This window comes from Equus przewalskii, chromosome 15, assembly GCF_037783145.1.
Source record: "Equus przewalskii isolate Varuska chromosome 15, EquPr2, whole genome shotgun sequence".
Taxonomy (NCBI): domain Eukaryota; kingdom Metazoa; phylum Chordata; class Mammalia; order Perissodactyla; family Equidae; genus Equus; species Equus przewalskii.
In genome coordinates, this window is record NC_091845.1 from 24,101,150 (window position 1) to 24,122,469 (window position 21,320).

A 21,320-nucleotide genomic window follows, 5' to 3' on the forward strand; every position below is an offset into this window, starting at 1 on the left:
TAATCTTCTCTGCTTCCTTTAAAGATCAGCCCCAAAGCCACTTCTTCCTTGCAGCCTTGTCCGAGTCATCCAACCCCAAATAATCTTTCTCTCCTTTAAATGCTTTAAGCACCATCTACTAGATGTTGGCCATGGAAATGAAAGTAGAAAAGATATTTAAGTTTTCTAAACTGAAACTATTAGGGTAGTTAAGGCAGTAGGCAAAAAGGAGGTACGGGGGAGGACTGGGTTTAAGGTGACGTGGTGGCTTTGACAAGGCAGCCAGTGCTAGGGATTCCTGTCCGGAGCTCAGGAAAGGCCACGCCAGTGGCATGGATCTGGGTCTCCTGCAGAGAGGTGGAAATGGAAATTTGAAATGAATGGGACTAACAAGAAAGAGAATAAGAGGAGATTAAGCAAAGAGATCTGAGGAGCACAGATGTTTACAGGCTAGAAGAAAGAGAGGAACCCGTGAAAGAGATTGGAAAGGAGCTCTCTGAGAGGTAGAATAGAAAATTGCAGCAGATGGAGAAACGAAAAGAGGAATTCCAGGAGAAGTTAGGGAAAAAAGGAAGACAGTAAAGATAGAAAAGCTGACTATACTATCTACTTTCTGGGCAGTCAGTCAGCTGGTATCCTGGAGGCTTAAGATATGTGCAGATTTATATTGTCGTGTGACAGTATAATCATCCTCGGGTCATTGTTGCAACACAACCTTAAGGCCACAGTGAAGGAAGAGCAAGTGTTGTCTGGAATGAGCTCTCAAAGACAGATCAGTCTAGAATTTTATATGCACACATTAATATTTCTTGGAGGAAATATTTTGGAGTTTCTTAGGGGAAGTCATCAATGCCAAATGGAAAAAATTAACATGAGGGTGTGAGATTTCTTTATTAATTCTTTATCTATGCTAGGTGTCTAGTGAGCACACACTCCAGATTTTAGTGAAGAGGATTTTACTAATTAATATGGATAATACATCCAAGATATAGCTAAAGTAAGTCAGTGACTGCAAATAACTCTTCAAAGTTGAGACGTCACAAGATCAGAAAAAGAAAAAATGGAAATAGAGGGGAAAGAAAGCCTGCTCTCAGGTTAAACGTCTGATTGACAACTGTTACATTGGAATTATATAAGTGAGTCAACTGAGTGAGTCATCCACTCAGAGAGCTTCTGAAAATCTTACCAATAAGCATCCTAATTTGAACATTTAATTGTTTACTCTGGTAACTTTGCTGTGAGATAATTGCCTGTAGAAGCATAAAGATTGATGTCAGTGAGAGAAGGACAAAAACGGGCTTTAATCCACAGGTTTCTAGTGTGTTCTCAGATGAGAAAGGGTGGCCTCCTTCCTCACTACCCAGACAAGCCTGCTGAGTAAAGACTGAGACAGAGATGCAAAGTCCCAAGGTGCATCGAGTGGAACAGCCGGTGGGTGTGGGAGATGGAGATTTATATGATGCTGCCCCGACAAGCCACAAATCCTTGCAAAGAAGAGGGACCTAGGTGTTAAAAACAGTGATGTTACGCATAGAAAGATGCTTAATATCACTAATCATTAGGGAAATGCAAATCAAACCCACAGTGAAATACCAGTTCACACCCATCAGGCTGGGTACTATCAAAAAAATTAGAAAATGACAAGAGTCGGTGAGGGTGTGGAGAAATTGGAACCCTTGTGCACTGTTGGTGGGCATGTAAAATGGTCCAGCCACTATGGAAAACAATGTGGCAGTTCCTCAAAAGATGAAAAATAGAATTACCAGATGATCCAGGAATCCCACTTCTCTCTATTGACAGATGAATGGATAAAATAATGTAGTATATGTACATAATAGAATATTATTCAGCCTTAATAAGGAAAGAAAGTCTGACACACGGATGAACCTTGAGAACATTACGTTAAGTGAAATAAGCCAATTACGAAAAGACAAATACTGCGATATATGAGGTACCTAGAATAGCCAAATTGATAAAGACAGAAAGTAGTGGGCCCAGCCCTGTTGCTTAGTGGTTAAGTCCAGTGCACTCTGCTTCAGTGTGCCGAGGATCCTGGGCACAGACCTACACCACTCGTCAAGCCATGCTGTGGTGGCAGCCCACATACGAAATAGAGGAAGACTGGCACAGATGTTAGCTCAGGGCTAATCTTCCTCAAGCGGAAAAAAAAAAAAAAGGCAAGTAGAATAGTGGTTTCCAGGAACTGGGGAGAAGTGGGGAATGGAGAGTTGTTTAATGGGCATTGAGTTTCAGTTTTGCAAGATCAAAAGAGTTCTGGCGATTGGCTGCACAACAATGAGACAGTACTTACTGCTATTGAACTGTACACGTAAATATGGTCAAAATGGTGAATTGTATGTGTTGTGTCTTTTTACCACACAATTAAAAGAAAATTTTAAATGATAGTAATACATGTACTCATTCATTTGACAAATATTTGAGGGCCCACCAAGGACCAGACACTGTTCTGGTGTTGGGGAACACAGTCAATAACTCAACATACTAAAAACCTTGCCCTCATGGAGTTGACAGTCTAGTGAAGGAAGACAAACAAAATAAATAAATTATACTATATTAGAGGGAGAAAAGCGCTCTGGAGAAAAATAAAGCAGAAAGTAAGAGGATAGGAAGTGTCAGAGTTTCTAGAATTTGAGGTAGATTGGGAAGACCTCACCTCAAAGGTAACATTTGAGCAGAGGCCTGACAGTGAGGGAATGAGGCATGGCGATAACGGGAGGCAGAGCGATTCACACGGAAGGAACAGCCACTGCAAAGGTGGGAGTCTGTCTGCTGTGTTTAAGGAGCAACCGGGAGCCAATATGGCTGGAACTGAGTGAGAGTGGAGGTGAGGGCTAGGGGATGAGGAGATGAGAAGGAGACTAAGACAGCAATGCTGAAGAGAGATGTAAGTGGCTTGGATTAAGGTGGTAACAGTGGAGAGAGCAAGAAAGGGTCATTTTCAAAGTAGAGCTAACAGGGTTTGTTGATATATCAGGTGGAAGTGTGTGCCAAGAAAAGAGCAGTCAAAAATGACTCTAACACATGGCCTGCCCCGTGGCCGAGTGGTTGGGTTGACATGCTCCACTTCAGAAGCCCAGGGTTTCATGGGTTCGGATCCTGGGCATGGACATGGCACCGCTCATCAAGCCATGCTGAGGCGGCATCCTACATGCCACAACTAGAAGGACCCACAACTAAAAATACACAACTATATACCAGGGGTTGTTGGGAGAAAAAAAGAAAAATGAAAATTCTTAAAAAAAAAAAAAATGTGTTCTTTAAAAAAAAAAAAAAGACTACCACAGTGGTTCTCAACCAAGGGTGATTTTGCCCCCCAGGGGACATAGGTCAATGACTGAAGACACTTTGGTTGTCACAGTTGGGGGACAGGTGTCCCTACTGGCTTCTAGTGGGTAGAGGACAAGGATGCTGCTAAAGATACTACAAGGCACAGGACAGCACCTACGACAAAAGATTATCTGGTCCAAAATGTCAACAGTGCCAGGGTTGAGAAATCCTACTCTAAGGTGTTTGGCTTAGCTGCTTAGGATAAACAACAAAGAAAGCCAGACTAAGGTGATTAGCTCAAGACTGGGAAGCAAAAGAGAAGAATCATAAAAATAGCTAACTGTTATTAATATTCACACTACCTCAGGGGCTAGGAGCAGCACATTGGATGATCCCACCTAATCATCACGACAACGCTCTGAGGGATGTTTGCTGTCCCTCAATATACGGATGGGAACATAGTTTAACCCTTGTAGTACACAGAGGAACTTGTATTAAACCAAGTCCATTGGACTCCAAAGCTCAGGGCCTTAACAGTATGTCACACGGGCTTCCTAAATTCACCGTATTTCCAAGCGAAACCAAATAACAAAGGCAATGCAACAAAAAGATATACCTGCACGTATATATCTACACATACATACATATATATTTATATTTTTAATATTTTTCCAAAGCATGAGTCCAGCAACATGAACAAATAATCTGGGCTGAACTGCCACAACCAGGGTGCCGGATAACGCTCTTAGCTGCCTAGAACAGAAAGAACCGTGAGAGGTCCCCACCATCAAAGATCCGGCACCTTGCATCTAGCTTTCCCACCTTAGGGAGCTGGTGGAGGAAGGATTTCAGCCCTCCTCTCAGTGTCTGTATTTTTCCGGCATCCCAGTTACCTCCTAACTTGCCAAAGCCCATAGCCACCTGGGTAAGTTTTAGACATGCCAGAAAAATGATTAAGAACAAACAGAAGTTGATTTTCCGGGAACGCGCATAGGCAGCCAGTGTGTGCGTGTTTGGCGATGTTTGTTGACCTCGGGCGGCAGCTGGGACTGGGTTGGGAAAGAGGGGAGGGCAGTGAGGCTCAGCATTAGACAGACAACGGAGGCCAGGGGACCGTGCCTAATGTGTGACCAGCCACTAGGTTGGAAAACAAAGGCGCAGGGGATCCCTCCGCAGCGCAGTGACAATGAGGGCAGCATTTCTGTCCCTCTGAATTTCCTCCACTGCTTCCCAGGATTTTGGAATCACGTTTGGAAAGGAAAATGGCAAGGCAGAAAGGGACTTTGTACATTCTCCTTTTCTGCTGCTACACCACCTGTTTTTCAGCCAGCGCCTGTTTCTTAATTATTTCACTCTAGTTTTGCTTTTCCGTACATGTTTTGAATTTTAGGAAATATTTGGCAGACAGGGCTGGGTTTTAGACTATGAGTGAAATTCTCAGGATCATCCTAGATCAGTGATGGACTTGCTTTTTGCACTCCCCTTCCCTGCCAGTACCTGGCATGCAGGAGACATTGAATAAATAAGGTGCTAATTTAATACGCCCACCTAAACTCTATGTACTCGAAGGCTCAGATCAATCTCCCCTCCTCCACGGTGCCTTTGAGGTCCTCTCCATCCTCATAGGTCTCTACCCCTGAATCCCCTCATACCTATGGCCTATGCTGCTCATTCATTCAGAAAAATTTTTTTGTTGAGCATCTAACACGCGCCTGTTACTGTTCTAGGAGCTTAGCATACAGCAGTGACAAAACGGGCAAAAATCGCTGTCCTCCTAGAGCTGACGGTCCAGTCTATTGTGGGTACTTATCAAATATGCCCCCAAACACTGGTTGAATTTTTGCATATATCCTTTGTCTCTGTAAGTATACTTGATTGCAAATTATTTTAAAGCAGACATATATATATATATATATATACACACATTTTTTGTGTGTGCTTTGAGTACTATGTCTTCAGAGCAGTAGGAGCTCATTAAATTGTTTGTTTCAGAATTCAGGAACAGAAGCATTCTCAAATCCTGCCAGTAATGTACTCACAGGAAATAATTGCCGATGGTACCGACTTCGGATGGGTAATGATTTCCGCTGTAGTTAGCACTGGAAAGTACCCACAAAGGGTGAGTTCATGAAATAAACAGCATCTTTTCCAGCTTTAGAGAACACCATGCCTAGAGGGGAAAAATTACAAGATGAGCCCAGCATTGCTAGTTGATGGAGGATCTAAATTCGTGCTCATTGTTCCTGCTTTTCATCTCTTGTAACCTCTGTGAGCTGGTTCTGTATCTGAAGAGTGGAGATTTACCAAGTTGGCTGTGAGGTTACTCACGTCAAATAAGATCATGTATGGCAAAAGTGCAAGGGGTTATGATTGTCGTGGGCAGTGACACATGGCTTTGAGCAGTGTGAAACCAGTGGTTATATGGTGGTTCATGCAAGAGCTTGCATGGTGAGCTCTTGATCTAAGAGCTTCTGTTTTGGAAAGAAATCATCTGGAAAGCCCAAATCTCAGTTGGACCTAGTTGGCATGTATCTTCGAGATGTCATTTGGGAGAAGGATTCCAAGAGAGACGTCCCACTACCACCCAAAATAAATTCCCCATCTGCTCGCATGGCTTTAGAGAGGGCATTTTTTACCCTAATTAAACATGCAACTACCCCTATGAAAAGTCATACATTAATGCCAAGAGAAAAAAACAATTCATGAGTGACATCTCCTACAGACTTCAAAGGCTTCATTCATAACTGACGCCAGACCATCCTAGATAAACCCATGCTGTGTAGTCTAGTCCACATTTTATAAAGAAGAAAATATCTCAAACAAATGTTAAATTCATTTCTTGTGTCAGAGTTTTCTCCGTTTCAGTTATTTGATACGTCTTTTTTTTGTCCAAAAAAACCCCAAACAATCTGCATCAAGTGATGGAAGTTGTAAGGATACTTTTTAGTCCCAAATAGTGTATTTAATGTAGAGTTTTGACAGATGACTATATAAAGGGGCTATATACAATTTTTTATTAGTCCTTTATCCAGTTTTGCTTCAGATATCAGCAATGAGTAACCTCTCTTTTTCACTTCATCCGACCCATAAGAACATATCCAAATTTAATTTAGCTCCAAAATTTTTGGTGAATGCTGGCCCAGTGTTATGTTGTAAGAGGAACCCCAAATAAGCAAGATGAGAGTCCTGTTTTCTGAGAGACTAAGACATTGACTTAATAAAACTAGAATCCCATAGAGCCATAAGAACTAAATTATTGGGGCTATCATTGTAAAGAAGTAATTGTACTCAAAACTAATCTGAAGTTACAAAGCAAGTTGCCTAACCTTTGTATTTGTGTATTTATATGCTGATTTGTTTTCAGATCAGGTATACCTATTAGTTTCAAATAGGTAAGTATGCAAGATTTTTTCAGAAGTTGTCTCCTCTTTGTTCCTGTTCCTGCAACAGTTTGCCCATATTTTGGCTATTGCACTTATCATATTGTACTATGATTGTTTGTTAGTCAATATGAAACTATTTGTTCAGACTCCCCCACCAGACACTGAACTTCACCAGGCCAGAGGCTGTCTTTCTCCTTTGAGAACATTTTTGCATCCACAGTATTTAATACCACGTCTGGCACAAAGGAGGGTTCATTGCATTTTTGTTGAATATATGCTTCAAATGTCCTGAGTTTATGTCTGTCAATAAGAGTTCAAATCATAATTCAGTTCTTTCTCACTACAAGGACAGATTCAGAATGTAAAGACCTTTTTCTCACTTCTTAAACCAGGATTAGATTTTTTTTAATGAGAGTTGGTTGGTTTATGTGCGTTGCATAGAATTATTACAAGTGAAAATGGAATTTTCCCCTGACAGTATCTTTATATATTCAAAATGGAATGTCTAGCCTACGTCTATTTTATGTTTTCCTTGTAGTTTTTTCTCTCATCTCTTTCTCAGTATCTCATATGTATAATAATAGAAATTTTTTCTTATTTTCCTTCATATGGCTGCCTTAATCTTCACTGCCTTTAGGAGTACATTTATATTCAGAGATTCCAATGGTAAATAATTTCAACAGGATGAAGCTCTTTAATCCTATTTTATATCTAAAAGGTGTGCTCAACACTATCTTCTGCTATCTCTTGAGAATGCAATTTTCTAAGGTTATATTCCCGAGACTGAGTGGATATTTTCAAAACCTAGAGTTCAAAGTTAAGTATCAAATTCAAACAAAGCCCAAGCAATCCAGCCTGAGACTGATTTGTGTGGCCATAAACAGCAAAAAAAAAATCTTCCAAGGCCTATTGGTATAACCGCTATGATTGTAGCTTAGCAAAATCAAGTCTCTCTCCTCTGGCCCTAAGCATCTGGGGGCTGTTTTTCCTAAACGGAATTTTTAGAAAATGTAACATTCACGATAAAGGTAACGAGTACATGATAGCAGATATCCGTGTAAGTACTAGGTATCAACAGTGGGACATAATTTGAGAATAAATTCAGTTGTGAATCATAACTCTGTTCCTGAGACCCAGAAAATTAGCACCTGGGTGAAATCCTACTGAGCAGAGCTAATGGAGAAAGATTCTAGTCACTAGCTGCTCACTTTCAGGACCAACATGCCAAGGTCAAGTGGTCTTTTTGAAACCATTTTTGTCCATGAAATATGGAAATGAAGAAATAATTGTGATCCTTTTTGTAATTGTAACTAAAGTAAAAAAATCTTTTTAAATAAATTGAGCAAGTAAAACACGCTTAAGCTGCTGGTTTACAGAAGTTTCTAGCTAAGAGTTAATTCTAAAATCACTAATTGACCAAGATACTTCATAATTCCTTACTAGCACCCTCACTACCTATTAGATTTTGAAAATATTTTTTGGGAAATTGGATCTTTCTTATGTTCTTAGGAAGCACATCTGTGTGAGTGAGTAGCATGGCTGAAGGATCTACAAGCATCTTGTCTGCCTCACTCTTCAGGGTTATTAACCAATTGTGCTATGTATCTGTTTTTCATTGGAAATTTTCAGTACTATAATGGTAATGGGTTAGTACACATGCTTATTGCTGGGTCATGTGGAAAGTGAGAGTTAAGACCATCTGCCCTTCAGAGTAGTCATTGCAGATAAATACAGGAATTATATGCTACAAACAGCTTTCATTCCTCAAAGTCCCGAATGAGATGTAGACCAAATAAATGTGAATCCAGCGATATCAACTTACTCGAGTCCTACAGCCCCTTAGCCATCCCTTAAACTATAAATAAAATGGAAAGAAGGAAATAAAAACCCACATAAAATGAATATTTAATAAGGAGATTGGGGAATATAAAACAAATAATAATAAGACTATACTTTTTTTCAGACAAGGTTGCTATAATATTCTAACTTCCAAATACACAAATACACAAATTTTTTCAGAAGTTTGACTCATCTGTATAATTAGAGATGAAAAAATATATGTCATTGCTGTAATGTAAAGTAATGTAATAGGACTCATTAGCTATTTCTCTCTGAAAGGGGCTTGACCTTTAATTATAACAGTCCTAAATCTTAGTCTTTCCTCAAAATGCCCCCGTGGAAAGGACTCTGCTGCCCTCTACTGTCACTAAAAGCAGAGGACACAGATGGAGAGACACAACTTCAGCTCCTGTGGATGCGAGAGGACCCACTGGAACACTAAACCGTCGACACTCTTTCCAAAGGGAAAGACCCTTGTAAAGATCCTTGAGCTACAAGCCAGTCTGGTCCTTCAACCTAACTGAAAGGTGTGGTACAAATGTGATAACGGGAGTGTAGTGACTGGGAAAATGAGAGTAAGGCTGAGGAAGATGGCAGAGGTCAGATTATCTAAGGTGGCACCATCCAATACACGTATAGCATGAGACACGTATGAAATTTTAACTTTTCTAGTAGCTTCATTTCAAAAAAAAGGAAAAAGAAATGGATGGAACTAATTTTAATAATATCTTTGATTTAACCTAATATGTCTAAAATAATACCATTTGAACATGTAATTAATATAATACTACTGAGATATTTTACTTGTTTTTTCTGTACTAAATCTTTCACATTCAATGGGTATCTTCCACTTACAGCATACTTCACTTTGAAACAGTCAGACGTCAAGTCTCAGTAGTCAAATGGACCTATGATTACATTTAAAAAATTGTTTTTGTTCTCGGTATATTTGAATGTTTAAATTCTTTTTGAACTTAAGTTAATTTCTTATACCTTAGGAGTGACTCTGAGTGGTCATCGCGGAATGATTTCCATAGAATTCAGTGAAGAGTTAATGAGCAGGAGACCTCGCAGCTCAAAGGGGCTCCAAGCTAACCTTGACTCAGCCAACCGGGTCTTGTTTGGGTTTTGTTTTACTTTGGGGAACAAGGCGAGGGGAATTAAGTCAAGCATGATCTTGGGATGTCTAGATGAGAATAAATTATACCTAGAGTTCAGTAGGGGTTGTTTATGGACTGTTGAGGGGAGAGAACCAGAAAAATGTGAATGAGTGTGTTCACTCACACCTCCCCCAACCCTACATACACGCATACTCCCCTGCCACAGTTCAACCAGCCCAGTTCTATCAGAGGATGCGCAGTGCAGTGGTGAGGAGCTTATGTGCTAGATCTTGACTCCTGCTTTTGCTACTTAATGGCTATGTGACTTCGAGTGGGTTACTTCAGATTTTGTACCTCAGTTTTCTCATTTGCAATAAAGTGCCTGGTATATAACGAATGTTTAATATTGATAGCTATCACTGTAAAATCCTCTGAGCCCTGCCTCTCAACCAGCCACTGCTTGGTGACAGTTCTGTGCAGGCTTTGACGTGCTTTACCCAGATACAGTGGCACAGCCCTCCAGTTGGGCCACAACCCTGTACCTTTTGCTTTCAGCCCTGGGGCTTCTTGGAAGCCACATCATGGGATACCCTTGGGGACCTACTTGACACTCACAATTTTTCATCCCAGAAATACAAAGGAGTTAATCCACTGGGCCATCAATGACCTAGGAGAAAGGGAGACAAAAGATAAATGATTCTCTTTTTGCCCCTAGGTAGGCAGCTCTGAAATGTGTTTTATGAGATTCTCAGAAGGTTCGGTGGAATTAAGTACCAGTTGCCTGGAGAGGAGGCCAACCCCTTGTATAAACTTTCCTTCCTTCCTGTTTCCCTCCTGCCCTCCTCTACTCCTGCCCCCTGGGTCTCATTCCCAAATAAACTACAGGTATGTGAGTCTAATTTTTCTTAGCTGTGACTTTGAAAAATGCTTATCCACTTATTCATATGATAGGTCTATTTCCAGGATGGCCTTGCCTCTTTGCTTGTCCTTACGATCTTGACCCTCTTTTCCCTGACATCTCCAGTCCCACTCGTTTTATTGGTTCCTTCCCAGTGGTCTACAAACATCTGCAACCCCTCCACATCAACAAAGACCTTCCCCCTCAAGCCACAGCCCAATTTCTTGACAGAGGAGTCTGCTTTTGCTATTTTCATTTGCTCAATACTCATTTATTCCTCAGCCCACTGTGGTCTGGCATCCATCTCCTGCACTCTTCTAAGACCATTCTTGCAATTGACTGTTAAGTGACAACTGCAGTGACCTGAGAAGAAGAAAGGTGGAACTGTTCAGCTGTAGAAGGATGTTATTATATAAACTGGAATCCATTCTGCAGAGTTTTGTGAATAACAGGAATCAATATGGTAATATTAATTAACATGTAATGAGCACTTACAATATTCCAGGAATGCTGCTAAGTGCTTTACATAAATTCTCATTTAATACTCGAAACAAGCCCAAGCAATCAGAATTATTATTATTCCCATTTTGTAGTTGATAAAACAGATTCAGAAAGATTAACTTGTCTGAAAACACACAGCTAGCCCATGCAGAGTCAGAATTTAAACCCAGGTCTGTCTTGCTAGATGCTCAGCTCTTACTCAGGGCACTAAGACTGCCTTTAGCTCTAACCTGTGTGCTTGATCCCAGTCCTAACGCTATCTATACTCCACACTGTGAGAAAGAGATTTCCTTTCATTGGCTTAAAAAGCAGGAGTTAAAAGAATTCCATTATATAGCAACAGAAAGTAAATCAGAGGTTGCCTAGGGCTTAGGGGTCAAGGGGTAATGGAAAGTGACTGCCAATGGATGCAAGGTTTCATTTGGGGTGATGAGACTGTTCTAAAATTGATTATGGTGATTGTTGCACAACTCTGCATATGCTAAAAACCATTGAATTCTATACTTTAAATGGATGAATTATAGGTATATGGATTATATCTCAATAAAGCTGTGATTGAAAAAAAAAGAATCCCTTTAGAGGTATTTAGATTAGTTATCAGACAACCGGATACAACACATGTATAGGAAATGGTAGATGATGCCACTGCTGTCTATCAGATTCACAACCAGCAATTGTTCATAGAATAGGACTTGGTTTTCACTTGCATGCACTCATAGGGTGCAGGATTTGGGGTTCCAAGAGGGTTCCCTTTCAGATCATTGCCGACCAGGCACAGGGTCACTGAGACCCGTTAGCTAGGAAGCCTGCAAGCAGCTCTGGGTGCAGCCAGACTCTTCTGTTCCTTTAAAAGAAAAGGGAAGAAAATAATCATGACCCTGAAAGAAAGCAGCCCTGGGTCATTTGAATGCCTGCCAGTGATGTTAATGGTCTTAATTAGGGGACCACATCCCAACGTCTTGGGTAATTTCAATGACCACATTGCCTCCTAATACAAGCTCATTGTCCTAACTCCCGAAACTGAAAGAAAAAAGAAAAAGTGAAGGGTAATTCAGCGCCACCACCAGGGTGCTGCTCATTCCCTTCCAGTAGATGTTGACTAGTGAAGCCACAGGCTGGGCAGGGCGGCTTTCAGCTCTGGAAAATTTGAACTCAAAATGAGCCTCAGCTCACCCGAGGGAGGGGCATCCAGCAAAAGAAAGACAACTAGCTTGGCGAGACCGTTAACTATCGGCTTCTACTGGCCCTATTACTTCACTTTCTTGAGTAATGTCTCCCTAAACATCAGAGCAGAGGCGGATTTCCTGCTCCCCTCCACCTGTGATCTTAGTCACTAATGATGGCACAGGGGCTGCCTCCCTGTCCTAAATAACCCATGCCCCTCACAGTTTTCCTTCTTACCCACAAAACTAGAGCCAATGCATATAGCAACACAGACTGGCTCCTATCAATCTTGTGTGAAGGGACTTTTTTTCAGCCTCCCCCCACTTCCCTACCTCAAGGAACAGAATCCCAGAGTTGTAGGTTGTTTCCTCCCTACTTCCCAATCCTAAGGAGAAACACTTTCTATGTAGGAAAGAATGCCTTGTAAATCTACATGATAAAGGACAAGAGAAAGCCATAAAGGGAAGACTTGGGGAGTAAAAGTTGAGTACTCTAGGGAGGAGGTGAGCTGGGGTGAGGGCTTGCCTGGTGAGGGAAGTAGATCACAAAGGAAGGGAAGCTGTGGAGTATTCCAGAGGCCCCTCCCATATTCCTGAGCTTTGAAAGATACAAGTGAGGAGTTTGAGCTCTCAACAGTTCTTTGGGCTGTGGGTCTGTCATGTCTGCCTGACACACTGCCCTGAAACAGACCACATGGGCCAAGGACTCTCCCTGGGTGTGCCCACTAAGAGGACCCCTTAGATTTGTTTTAAAAAGCAATTGGTGGTGCATTTAGACAGTAAGCAGAGGATTTTAGAATCTTGAAGACAAAGTATAAGGACATTGCACTTGAGCTATAGGGAAGGCAGCTTTCTCGTTGGTGCTCAAGAATCTGATTTTCTAAATCAGTACGGTTGGTCAGGACTACTAACAGCTTGCCTTAGAAAGTGCTAACTAAATTGATAAAACTTTCAGAATGGAGGTAGGGTAGACAAAGGTATTTTGTTGGAGAAGAGTTTCAGATTTCTCATTTCATAGGAATTCTAAAAAATCCTTCTGTTCCATTTTCTATTAAGAAAATAAGAAAGAGCTCTTTACTTGCGGAGAGAGAAGGTCTGAGCACAAATCTTTCCATTTCTTAGAATGGGACTTTAGTAGGTCAATTAACCTCTCTAATCTTCCCTTTTTTTTAATGGGTAATGAAGAAAAATATTTCACCTGCCTTTCCCACAGTATTATTAGTATATTTAATTTATTTATTATAAGTATCTACTGTAGATAAATATATTTATTGTATGTAAAAGGGAAAGGAAGAAATAGTAGCATCTATTGAGTGCTCCTGAGTAAGGAACTTTATCCTCATTTTATAAATGAGCAAATTGGCTTTCAGAAAACTCACTAAGGTCTGCAAGGTCACATACCTAAGAGGGTTCAAATTCTGTCTCCTTTCAATCTCTTTCTTCCATTAGTCACTGTCCCATTTATTAAACAACGAAGTGTTCTATTTCGTACAGTGTTATTTAGATCATCAAATTTTCACTTGACAATTTCTTCTTTGTCTGTTTGAAGTTTTGTGTTATAGTCAAGAGTTTTGTTTCTTTAACCATAATTGTTACAGTGTTGCTTTTGCAATATAATTTTTCAACAGCTATGTTTTAACATCTTACTGTTTTTCAAGGCTCTACATCACTTACAACTAGCTAAGACAGCCCTGAGGAAAATTAAAGTGGAATTTTGCCTGTCTTGTAGCATCTCATAGTTAACTTTCCCTTCAATCACTGAAAATACACTAAATGAATATTTTTGCTTAAACTCAACTTGGGTTTGCCGGATGAGGCAACTGGCTACAGAAAAACAGTATATTTATACTGCCAGTCTTCCCATTCTTGTATGTGAGCCACCACCACAGCATAGCTGCTGACACACGAGCGGTGTAGGTTTGTCTCCGTGAACTGAACCCAGGCCACTGAAGCAGAGAGCGCCAAACTTAACCACTAGGACCCCCGGGCTGGCCCCTTTTTGTTCCTCTTTTCCTTACTCTTCTCAGAAAGAGAGACAAAAGAGTATTTGGAGAGGAAAAAAAATCCTTATTTGGCTCTAGGTGACAGCTTTCCTTTTTTAGGCACATGTATACACAAGTTCTACAAGTTAAGCAGGATGTAAAACTGCCAATAAAAACGCTTGATGATTATTCTGTCGGTTGCTGGGTATTATCTACCAGCAATTTAACCTCAGTTAACAAGGAGGCAAAGTTCAGATTCCTTCTACAGCTGGTTTAAGTATCCCATTAAAAACTGAAGACATATTTAAATTAAAACACCCATAAGATTTAAAAAAAGAAAAAGGAGGGAGGTGGAAAACTTTAAAGAGGACCAGGAAGAAATGCATCAGTAATTTCTCTGTCAGGTAACACTTTCTCAAACTGGCCTGAAAGCCGAAGATGAAATAGAAATTTCTTTATCAAACGGGATATGAAGTAGGGCTGACCTTTGATCAAATGTCTGTTTGTAGTTTTGACAAGGAAATTTGCATGAAAAAAAAAAAAAGTATGCTGGACACTTACTACATGAAAAGTTAAGCTCCAGCAATGTAAAGAAAGCCAGAGGTCAAACTTCTTAAACAGTCTGTCAGATAAAAGCAGGATTCCTTCCGCTGTGCACGTGGGAAGTTTTTTAAACTGTAGAGGGTTTTTAAGGAGGACAAAGTATTTTTGTTCTGTGCTGCAACACGAAGTACTTTCCATCTTTTCAGGCCTGAGTTTGGGCTAATAATTTCCCATCTTACACATGTTAGGGATTGGGATGGAGAAATGAGAAAAATGGTAACAACCTTGTCAACCATCTAGTTTGCCTTCCAGTAATTATTCTACAGGAGAATTAGTTGTCAACCCATCAATCTATTTTTAATTTTCCTTTTAAAATGCTATCAGAAGACCAATAGCTGTCTTTTAAGAGTTAACTAAAAAAGATTTGTGTAATATAAGAGTATTTATATGTAAAATCATTGTGGTACAGAAGTATGACTATTTTTCTCAGCATTTGGAGCATTTGTCTCATGGTAATAAACTTGCTTGTGAAGAGATCCTTAGCATGAAGTCCAGCTAAAGTGCTCACTCAAAATAGTTAAAATGATACTGTGCAACTCCCCCGACTTCTCAGCCTACTCATTTTCAAAGTATACATTGACAGAATGGAAAAATGTTTTAAAGACTGTGTTTCAAGTGCACAGTAGGCACTTAATATATGTATGTGGAATGAAAGAATATTGTACACAATATTGATAGTTATTTGAAAAAGGCAAACAAATGAATAATGTTCTGCTTTTGTCCTTCTAATAAAGATCTTCACTGGATGAGACCCATTTTTAGTTTGGGGAGGCAACGCAGGATTACGGTCAAGTGTGTGAGCTTGGTGCAAATCCCAGATAAACCTTATCAACCGGATCACTTTGGGTTAGTTAATAAAGCTCTCTAAAATTCCATTTCTTTCTCTTTAAAATAGATATAATGGCCTTTAACGCATAAGATAACGTATATGAAGAGCTAGGATGCAGGAAGTCTTCAGCAAGTGGCAGCTAAATAGTTTTTTAATTTTATGAATGATTGCACATAAATTCTCCACAAACCTCCCACTGTAGCTCTACCATCTTCCGGGTCATGCCTTTAAATAAGTGCCTCCCATCCATGTTAACACAAGGGAATCATCTTTTGGTTCACATTGCTTATCAGTTCTCATTCTTGGTGGTATGTCCCACAGTACTAACCTTAGCTGATATAGATGGTATGTCTGATAGATAATTTTATGTCTTATGAGGTGACCTCTCCCTGTGAAGAGACTAATCCTGGTGCCAATTTTCCTTGAGAGGGAGCTTGAGTGGATTATCTCCAAGTCAATACCATCTTTTCTAAAAATCAAGAGCTATAATAAATATCTAGCTTCTCATTATTGGTTTATTTCTACTATAAACTTTGCTATGCAAAACCCTTTTCCTTTAATATTCTCTCCTAAACAGATAAGACACCTTAAAAGAATCTTTCAGTATGTGATAACTGGTTTCTTCAAATAGCCTTAGGCTTTTCCCCCCCTTCTTCTCTGTGTCTACTTAATCTAAGAAATCAAAAAAGAAGAAAGCAGGGAAATGGAATCTGAAATTAGAGTTAGTGTTCTAGGCCTGCAGCTCTCCACTCATGAAATATTTATTTCATTGCTTATCCTCAGAAGCCTGTTAGCCTAGTGTTTTGAAAGTCAGCAATCCATAATTTAGGAGTCCAGATGAGGTGATCTTACAAAGACCAACATCTGGCATGGAGGAATAAGGAAGATGCTTGAATGTGCCTCCTTGATTTTAACCAGGGGGGTGAAAAACATTGACTTCTGATCTGCTCTGACTTTCTTTTGATGAGCTTATATTACACACTGGACATTTTGCAAAATAACTCCTCTTGATTTTCATAAAGATCCTTAAAATTATAGTTCTATTGAAGAACATATACAAGGCCAGAATTGATCACACTTGGTGAATGTTGCTCATTATGGCCAAATTGGGAAATTCTTAGAAACACCCATTTCTGCAATGACTAATTACTCTGAACTCAGACATTGAATATTCTTTTCTAGAAAGTAATTCTGGATCAATGATCCTAAATGACGCATAAATGCACCAACGTCTCTTAATGTGAAAGAAATAGGAGGAAAGCAAATTAAACTCTCCATCATCAATACATTTGGCCTGACATGTCCGCCACAGGTTTTGTTAAAAACAGCTTTATTTAGATAGAATTTATATACCAAAAAATTCACCCTTTTAAAGTGTTCGATTCAGCACTTCTTAGTATGTTCACGGAGTTGTGCAACTATCAGCATTATTCTATTTTAGAAAATTTTCATCACCTCAAAAAGATTGTTGTCATTTTCAAGATTGTTTTAACTATTTTGGGACCCTTGTATTTTCACATGAATTTATGGTCACCTTTTCCATTTCTGTAAAAGTAGCTGGGATTTTGATAGGGCATAGGTTGAGTTTGTAGATCAATTTGGAGAGTATTGCCATCTTAACAATATTGTCTCCTGATCTGGAAACATGGGATGTCTTTCCATTTATTTAGGTCTTCTTTAATTTCTTTCAAAAATGTTTCATAGTTTTTGGTAATAAATTTTATGAAACGTATTTACTTTTTGTTACATTTATTCCTGTTATTTTTGATACTGTTGTAAATGTAATTGTTTTCTTTATTTTAGAATTGTTCATTACTACTGTTTAGAAATACAATTAATTTTTTAATTGATCTTATATCCTGCACTCTTTCTGAACTCACGTTTTAGATCTAATAATTTTTTAATGGATTCCTTGAATTTTCTATGTACAAGATCATGTGATCTGCAAATTGAAATGCTTTTACTTTTTCCTTTCTAATCTGAATGCCTTTCATTTCTTTTCTTCTCTAATTGTTCTAAAACCTCCTGTACAATGTTGAATAAAGGTGCCAAGAGTGAACATCCTTATCTTCCTCCTGATCTTAGAGGAAAAGCATTCTGCCCTTTACCATTTAATATGATGTTAGCTGTGGAATTTTTTGTAGGTAGAATTTATCAGATTGGGGAAATTCCCATCTATTACTATTTTGTTGAATGTTTTGTCATGAAAGGGTGTTGGATTTTTGTCAAATGCTTTTTCTAAGTTTCTTGAAATGATCATGTGGTTTTGGGTCTTTATTCTATTAATATGGCATATTACATTGATTTTTCATATGTTGAATTAATCTTCCACCCCTGAGAGATAAATTGCACTCTCGTTGTGAAGTTCTGTCAGTTTTTGTATGTTCTTTTTATATCTTGCTGGATTTAGTTTGCTAGTCTTGTGTTGAAGATTTTAGCATTTATAAATTATAAGGGATGTTGGTCTGTAGTTTTCTTTTCATGTCTTTGTCTGGTTTTGGTATCAAGGTAATGCTGACACATAATATGAGTTGGGAAGTCTTCCCTCTTCTTCTACGTTTTGGAACAGTTTGTGAAATATTAGTCATAATTCTTCCTTACACGTTTGATAGACTTCACCAGTGAAGCTATCTGAGCCTGGCTTATCTTGTGGAATTTTTGATTACTTATTCAATCTCTTTACTTGTTGTATGTCTATTCAGGCTTTCTGTTTCTTGAGTCAATTTCATAAGTTTGTGTCTCTCTAGGAATTTTCCCATTTTATCCAAGTTAATGTATTGTTGTACAATTTTTCATAGTATTTTTTAAATAATTCTTACTATTTCTCAAAAAGTAGTCATGATGTACCTCTTTTAATCCTTTTTGATTTATTAAGATTTGTTTTATGGCCTAACATATGGTTGATCCTGGAAAACGTTTCCCGTGCCTCCAGAAGAATGGATGTTCTAGTGTTCTTAGGTGAAGTATTCTTTGGGTGTCTGTTAGTTCTAGTTTGGTTTGTAGTGTTGTTCAAGGCTTCCTTTTCCTGGTCTGCTGCCTAGTTGTTCTATCCATTATTGAAAGTGAAGAATGGAAGCCTCCAACTATTACTACAGAATTGTCTATTACTCCCTTTACTGCTGTCAGTTTTTGCTTCATGTATTTTGAGGCTTTGTTGTTAGATGCATGTACATCTATAATTATTATATGCTCCTAATTGATTGATTATTGTATTATTATGAAATGTCCTTCTTTGTCTCTAGTGACATTTTTTGTCATAAAATATTTTTTCTGATGTTAACCACTGATATTTTGTTTTATGCTATAGCCACAAAAGTGTTCTTTTGGTCACTGTTTGCTTGGTATATCTTTTCCCATCCTTTTGCTTTTAACCTGTTAAAATCTTTGAATCTAAAGTGTGTCTCCTATAAACTGCATATAGTTGGGTCAGAGTTTTTTTATCCACTCCTCCAGTTTAGTTTCTGCCTTTTGATTGGAGTTTTTAATTCTTTTGTATTTAATTACTGATATGGTAAGATTTATACCTGCCGTTTTGCTATTTACTCTCCACATGTATTATGTGTTTTTATACTACTCTGTTCCTCCATTACTGCCGTCTTTTGTGTTAAATAGATATTTTCTGGTGTACAATTTTAATTCCTTTTTTGTTTTTTTTTTAATATATTTTGAGTTATTTTCTTAGTGGTTCCCCTGAGAATTACAGTTAACATCTTAACTTATGAAAATCTAGTTTGTATGAATACCAACTTAATTTCAATAGCATATAAAATTTTGTTCCTATATAACTCCATTTCCTCCTTGCTCCTTTGTGCTATTATTACAATACAAATTACATCTTTATACTTTATAAGCCCTTTAACACAGTTTTATAATTATTGCTTTATGCAGTTGTCTTTTAAATCAGGAGAAGAAAAGTGTTACCAAAAGAAAATTCATCATGCTGGGTTCAGCCTGGTGGCATAGTGGTTAAGTTTGCGCACTCCCCTTCAGTGGCCCAGAGTTCTCAGGTTCAGATCCCAGGCGCAGACCTAGCACTGCTCATCAGGCCACGCTGTGGCAGCATCCCACAAAAAATAGAGGAAGATTGGCTTGGATATTAGCTCAGGGCCAATCTTCCTCACAAACACACAAAAAATTCATCATGCTGTCTTTTTATATTTACCTTTGTAGTTACCTTCCCTGGTTCTTTCTTTTCTTCATATGGTTTCACATTCCTGTCTGGCATCCCTTTATTTCAGCCTCAAGAACTCCCTTTAGTATTTTTTGTAGGTCAGGTCTGCTAGGAATTCTGACATTTAAAAAATATAGATATGGTAATGTCTTAATTTCTTCTTTGTTTTTGAAGGATAATTTTGTTAGATATAGAATTCTTGGTTGACAGTCTTTATCCTTCAGCACTTTGAGTATATCATCCTACTACCTTTCACCTACCGTGGTTTCTGATGAGAAATCAGCTGTTAATCTTATTGAGGATCTTTGTACATGATAAGTCACTTTTCTTTTATTATTTTCAAGATTCTCTCTTTGTCATTGGCTTTTGACAGTTTGGTTTTGACGTTCCAAATGTGGACCCCTTACAGTTTATTTTCCTGAGAGTTCATTGAACTTCTGGAATGTATAGATTAATATTATTGATCACGTTTGGGAAGTTTCAGTCATTATTTCTTCAAATAATCTTTCTGACCTTTCCTCTCCTCTCTTTCAGGGATTCCCATTATGCATATATTGGCAGATATGGCAGTGTGTTAGAAGTCTCTGAGACTCTGATAATTTTTTTCATTCCTTTTTACTTCTCTTCCTTGACTGGATAATCTCAGTTGACCTATCTTCATATCCAATATACTTCGTCAAAGACAGTTTCTAGTGATTGCTACTTTTTCATGTATAGGCCATGCCTTTCTGTTTCTTTTTATGTCTCATAATTTTTTTTTTTGAAAACTGGATATTTTAAATAATGCAATATTACAACTCTTATAATCAGATTCCCCCTTTTCAGAGTTTTCTTTGTCATTGTTATTTGTTGTTGTTCTTGCTGTTGCTGTTTGTTTGTTTAGTGACTTTCCTGAACTAATTCTGTAAGATTTGTATTCTTTGTCATATGTGGCCACTGAAATCTCAGCTCAGTTAGGTTGGTAGTCAGTTAATGATTAGATAGAAATTTCCTTAAATTCTTTGAACAAATATGTCTCTCAGCCTTTGCTTAGGGGTGCTGTGTGCTTGTTGGGGCATGCCTTCAATACTCTAGCAGGCTGTTTACAACCCTGCTTTAGCCTTCGCTTCCAATTGTGCAGAGCCTCAAGGTCAGCTAGAGGTGAGAGATTAGAGTCTTCTCAGGTCTTTTCTGGCCATGCATACATTCCTATGCATACAAGTGGTCTTCTAGACCCCTAGAATTCTCTTGCAGCTTTTCAAAATCCCCTACGGATGTCTCATTTCTCTGCTTTTCCTTTCAAGTTTTTTGGTCAGTCTTCTGTTTGCCCCAACTGATATCCTCACCTCACACAGCTGTGATATTAAACAGTTACCACTGACTTGACAAATGTTCTGGGGAAAAGGCTGTTTGCGCTGAGCAAGCTCTGAGTCAGGTCAAATAAATACAAACCCTGCAAGTGGCATTTCCCAGGGAACTGCAAGACAGGTTAAATGTGGAAAATTCTCTACGAATGAGACTTTTGGGAAGCTCTATACCCATTCAATCCCCTCGAGTGACTGCTAAGTTACTGATTTTGACAGCTACCCTAGTTGTGATGTTGTC